The following is a 6,000-nucleotide window of genomic DNA, read 5'->3' on the forward strand; positions in this document are numbered from 1 at the left end:
GCCCTTTTGTACTATTTGATTTTTTAAAAAACTATACATGCATGTATTGCTTTGATTAAAAATTAAAACTATTAAAAATGAATTTACTGCAATTAGAAGGAAATTTGGGAGGGGCATTGTGGAGTGGCACACAAGGCCGGGTAGATTCTGCCTTCCTGCCTTTCTGCAATAGTGTATGAGGTCCTTAAATGTTCTGAGTCATCACATGAAATATGATTTCCATGCTTTCCAAGCAACTCATAGACCACAGAAGAAATGCTTCAAAACTAGAAATGGCGGTCAAATCCTCAGCCCAGAGCTTGTTCACTCTACTGAAACTTTGCATTCACCAAACCTCTGTGATGTCATACTTAAGGTATAAACCAAACAAAAAATGTGATTGAATTTTTTGAAAACTTAAAAAATTGGACAAAGCTGCCCCCATGCAATATGGTGTTTATACAAGGTTCTCACATTTAGTGTTGTTGGAGTCATAATAGCAAGACAGTGGGGGTCCACGGGAGCACCGTGGGTTGTGAGGGGCTGAACATCTGCACCACAATAACCAAAGTGCACACTCTAAGCAGGGATTGGGGTGCTGCCTGATGCTAAGCGTATGCAGGAACTGGTAGAACATCACGAAGTAGGAAGGGGAGTCAGACTCAGGCTAGAACTCCACTGTCCCCTGACTCTCCATAAGCTCCCCTCCACCTCGCTGTAGCTACTATTGCAGGGCTGTGCTGGGTCCAAACTGTTGGCACAGCGTTGACTTCAGAGCGCACTTTCCAATGAGGCTCTGAGAGGTCTGGGGCTGTCTCTGCTGCCTAAGTGGCGAGTCACCAGGCTCAGGGGTGCAGGTGCTCCTGGGGAAGGCCAAGGGAAGTGATCACAGTATTAGAGCAGATTCATCTCTGCACGACGTGGATTAGTCTGCTCAATTGCCGTAACCAATACCACAGACTGGGGGGGCAGAAACAGCAGACCCGACTTTCTTATAGTTCTGAGACCGGAAGTGCAAGATCAAAGGTGCCAGCAGGGTTGGTTTCTTTGCTGAGGCCTCTCTTCCTGGCTTTCAAAATACCTTCCTCACTGTGTGCACAAGACTAAATGGCCTTTCTTCTCTGTGCGATGTAGCAGAGATAGAGCTGGTGTCCCTTCTTCCTCTTACAGGGACAAACTAGTCCTGTCCGGAATAGGTACCACCATTATGGCATTCTCAGCTTAACCTTAATGCCGTCCCTAAAGGCCCCATGTCCAAATTCAGGCACACTGGAAGTTAGGGTTTCCCCACATGAATTTGGTGGGGGGACACAACTCACTCCATAACAGCAGGTGAGATGGTCCTCAGATGTCTCTTGTGGTAATAATACCCCCCTTGCTGCTGATGATAATGCTGGCCACCCCTGAGACTGATCTATTACTGGCTCCCTCCACCTTCAAGCACTACAAAGCATGATAGCACATTTGAATGGCACCCTGCTTCTCACTGGCATCTCTCAGCCACAGAGAGAGAACAGCCAGCAGAAGTGCTTTTGAAAGCTTCTGATGCTTCCCTCACCCACTAGTTTCTCGAGGCAAGGGTTCCAGAACAGACGTTTGACTTTCTTTGGAGGGCAAAGGTAGGGAGGGGATGGGTGGATGCTCATGACATCCAATACGGTATCCTCATGTTGAGAAGTTTTGAATGTTTCCCCTGCCAGTGGGCTTCCAGCCTGTCAATGCCACATGTCACAGGCCAGCATCTGTTCCAGTTTTGCATTAGGCCACCCAGAAAACAGAATCACAGCCTGCTGCACAAGGCTGCACAGTGGCCACACTTCATGAGCATGCCTACTACTCGTTCTGTGTTTAACTCTATTCCTTGGTGGACACTGCATATGCTTCCCACCCCTGGAATCAATCACCTTAATTCAATCTAGAAGGATGACAGCATCTCTATGGATGAGGATACTCTCTCTCCATGAGGTGGCCCTCCTCCTCCACCACGGAAACACACTGGTCCCATGGAATAGAATACAGACAGCAAGTATTGAATCACAGCATAAAAAATGATGATTTAATCATCTCAGTGGATCTGGAATGACCCATCTTCACACACTAAGCATTTTATCTTCTCCTACTGGGTGTGGGGGATCAAGGGAGTTACCAGTATTTGACTTCAATGCCCATTGCCCACACAATGATAAGTGCAAAGCTAATCTGCGATCTCTACCCATTTCCTTTGTCGTAAGGAAAAGAAAAACAATGGGGATGTGATCCCCTCAGAGACCCAGCGCTAAAGTGGGAAAAGTGTAACACTCAGGGTGCCTCTGAGAAAGGGGCCTCCTCTCTCCTAAGAAGTCAGGTGCAGGGCAGGGTGTTCCTTTTTGTTGCCTGTGGAAATTGTCCAGATCTGGATGTGGCCCCAGGGAACTGAGGAACACTGCCATCTTCTCCCTGAGCCTGATAGTGAAGCCAGAGTCATAGAGGATGACATGAGCCAAGGGGAATTCTGCAAAGTAGGTGGAGAGCTGGATGCCTCCTGTATCCTAGAGCCTGGATATGATCTCTGAACTTCTCTCCTGCTGACTTCTAAAAGAAAGGGAAGCTCACTTACTAAATTGTGTAACAGGCATTTGGGAGCTGTGCACATGTGCATTCCCTGTGTGAGTGTGTGTGGGGTGTGATGCTATGCTCGCTTAACTAGAAATTAGTAGAGTCGCCAAAGTCAAGTATTACCCTTCATCCAAACTGTCACTGATGCACTTGAAGGAGGTTTTGAGTGAGAATAAATCCAGAAGATCAGATGGTGAAAGTGAGGCCTGAGGGAGGGGAGGGGACCTGCCCAAGGTCACTTTTGGAAGTTATTGGCAGATACAAGACTAGAACTCTGGCATCGGCCTGTAAGGAGAGTCTGAAACGCTCCACATATTCTCTAGGATTCTAATGAAGAACAGTTGGGGACAAGAGAAAAAGGTTCTCGAAATGACTGGATTTCAAAAGGCATCTCTCTAAAGAGCCCGTCATCAGATATATTTTTGTAAAAGTAGTTCCTTCTCAAGGAATATACTCAACTGAGAGCGGAGGCTTGGGGGAAACCGAGTTGTCTCAGCCAAGACATATGTCTCTGCCCAAACATTAATGCCCAGGTAGGAGATGGTATCTGTGGGCAGAGTAATTGGCTGCTTAGCCTGCAGGCTCTATGGGGAAAGGCTACTGCTGCCCCTCACCTCTCCTTTTCCCAACTTTAGACTTCATCTTCCCTCAGTCCTTCCTCTTCCCAAGCTGGTAACCTGGCCTCTGAGGAATCCACACACACAGTCTAGGCGCTAAGCTTGCTCCAAGGCACCATATCATGACAGACAGTCATTCTGACTCAACTGTTGTATTTCCATGCTCTAATTCACTCCAGTCATTAGTTCAACTTCGTGCCTGTGCAGGCACAGGCTAAAACCAACAAATACACTGCCATCCAGAGGTCATTTTTTGCTTTTTTTTTGAGAAGATGAAGTATACAATTTTTTTTTTTTTTTTAAAGATTTTATTTATTTATTTTTCCCCAAGCCCCAGTACATAGTTGTTCGTCATAGCTGCACATCCTTCTAGTTGCTGTATGGGACGCCTCAGCATGGCTGGAGGAGTGGTACTGGTGCGCACTGATCCGAACCCGATAGCCGGGCTGCAGCGGAGCGCATTTAACTTAACTGGCTGCCACGGGCCGGCTCCTGAAGTATACAATTTTTATTTAGGATGTTATATTCTTTATTTTGTTTGTTTGTTTATTGTGGTAACATTGGTTTATAAAATTGTATCAATTTCAGTGTGTACATCATTATACTTCTATTTCTGCATGGGATTGCACTTCATGTTCTCATGTGCACCACCCAAATACTAATACAATCCATCATCACCAGACGTGTGCTTATTTATCCCTTTCACTTCCTCCTCCCTCCTCACTTCCCCTCTGGTGTAACCACCAATCCAATCTTCTTGTCTCTCTATGTGTGTTTGTTTGATGTTGTTATTGCTTATCTACTACTTAAGGGGTAAAGATCATACAGTATTTGACCTTCTCCTCTCTCTGACATATTTCACTTTGCATCATACCCTCAATGTCCATCCATGTTGTCACAAATGGCTGGATTTCATCAAGTTTCTTATGTCTGAGTAGTATTCCATTATTAATATATATACCACATCTTCTTTATCCATTTGTCCCTTGATGGGCACTTTAGGTTGCTTCAGGTCTTGGCTATTGTGAATAAGGCTGCAATAAGCACAGGGGGTGCAGTGTATCTTTATGCGTTGGTGTTTTCACGCTTCTTTGGATAAATACTCCAGCAGTGGAATAGCTGGATCGTATCGTAGTTCTATGTAATTTTTTGAGGAATCTACATACTCATTTTCCATCGTGGCTATGCACCAGTTTGCACTCCCTACCAGCAGTGTATGAGAGTTCTTCTTTCTCTCCTCATCCTCTCCAAAACATGTTGTTTTCTGTCTTGTTATTCTGACTCTGCCATTATAGCCATTCTGGCGAGCGTGAGGTGATATCTCATTGTAGTTTCTGATTTGCATTTCCCTGATAGTTAATGATGTTGAACATCTTTTCATGTGCCTACTGGCCATCTGTATATCTTCTTTGGAGAAATGTCTATTTCATATTCTTTTTGGCCCATTTTTAATTGGGTTGCTAAGGTTTTTTTTGTTGTTGTCAGATGCATATGTTCTTTATATTTTTTTTGGAGATTAAGCCCTTATCAGATGTATGGTTGGCAAATATCTTCCTTCCAATTGTTAGTTTGGTTCTTTTTCATTTTGTTGATGGTTTCCTTTGCTGTCGCAGAAGCTTTCTTTAGTTTAATGTGTAGTCCCATTTATTTATTTTTTCTATTGTTTCTCTTGTCTGGTCAGACATGGTGCTTGAAAATATGTAGCTAAGAGGGATGTTGAAGAGCATACTGCCTAGGTTTTCTTCTAGTAGTTTCCTTTACAGTTTGTGTCTTACATTCAAATCTTTAATCCATTTGGAGCACTTTAAGTGCATGGTATAAGGTAATGGTCTACTTTCATTCTTTTGCATGTGGTCATTCAGCTTTCCCAACACCATTTATTGAAGAGACTTTCCTTTCTCCATTGTATGTTCTTTGGCTCGGTCAAAGATTAGCCAGTCCATAGATGTGTGGGTTTCTTTCTGGGCTTTCGATTCTATTCCATTGATCTCGTGTCCGTTTTTGTACCAGTACCATGCTGTTTTGGTTACTATGGCTTTGTAGTTATATCTTGAAATCAGAAAGTGTGATACTTCCAGCTTGTTTCTTTGTTCTCAGGATTCCTTTGAGCAATTCGGGCCCTTTGTTGTTCCATATAAAAATTTTAGGATTCTTTGTTCTATTTCTATGAAAAATGTTGCTGGAACTTTGATAGGGACTGGCATTGGAACTACAGATTGCTTCTTAGGGGAAGCATTTTACATCTTAACTACGTTAATTCTTCCAGTCCAAGAGCACGGAATATCTTTCCATTTCATTTGTGTCTTCTTCAATTTCTTTCAGCAGTGTTTTATAGTTTAAATGTACAGATCTTCTACCTCTTTGGTTAAGTTTATTCCTAGGTATTTTATTCTTTTGTTGCAAATTGCAAATGGGATTGCATTCTTAATTTCTCTTTCTGCTACTTCGTTGTTAGTGTATAGAACAGCAACCCATTTTGCTATGTTGATTTTGTATCCTGCAAACACTGTATTCGTTTATTACTTCTAAAAGTTTTTTGGTGGATTTTCTAGGGTTTTCTATATATAAAATCATGTCATCTGCAAATAGTGACAGTTTCTACTTCTTCCTTTCCAATTTGGATCCCTTTTATTTCTTTTTTCTTGCCTGATTGCTCTGGCTAGGACTTCCAATACTATGTTAAATAGGAGTGGTGAGAGTGGGGCATTCTTGTCTGGCTCCTGTTCTCCAGAGGGATAGCTTTCAGGTTTTCACCATTGAGGATGATATTAACTGTGGGTTTATCATATAAGTGGTCTTTTATTATGTT

Source organism: Ceratotherium simum, chromosome X, assembly GCF_057802395.1.
Source record: "Ceratotherium simum simum isolate JZ-2026a chromosome X, ASM5780239v1, whole genome shotgun sequence".
NCBI classification, from domain to species: Eukaryota; Metazoa; Chordata; class Mammalia; order Perissodactyla; family Rhinocerotidae; genus Ceratotherium; species Ceratotherium simum.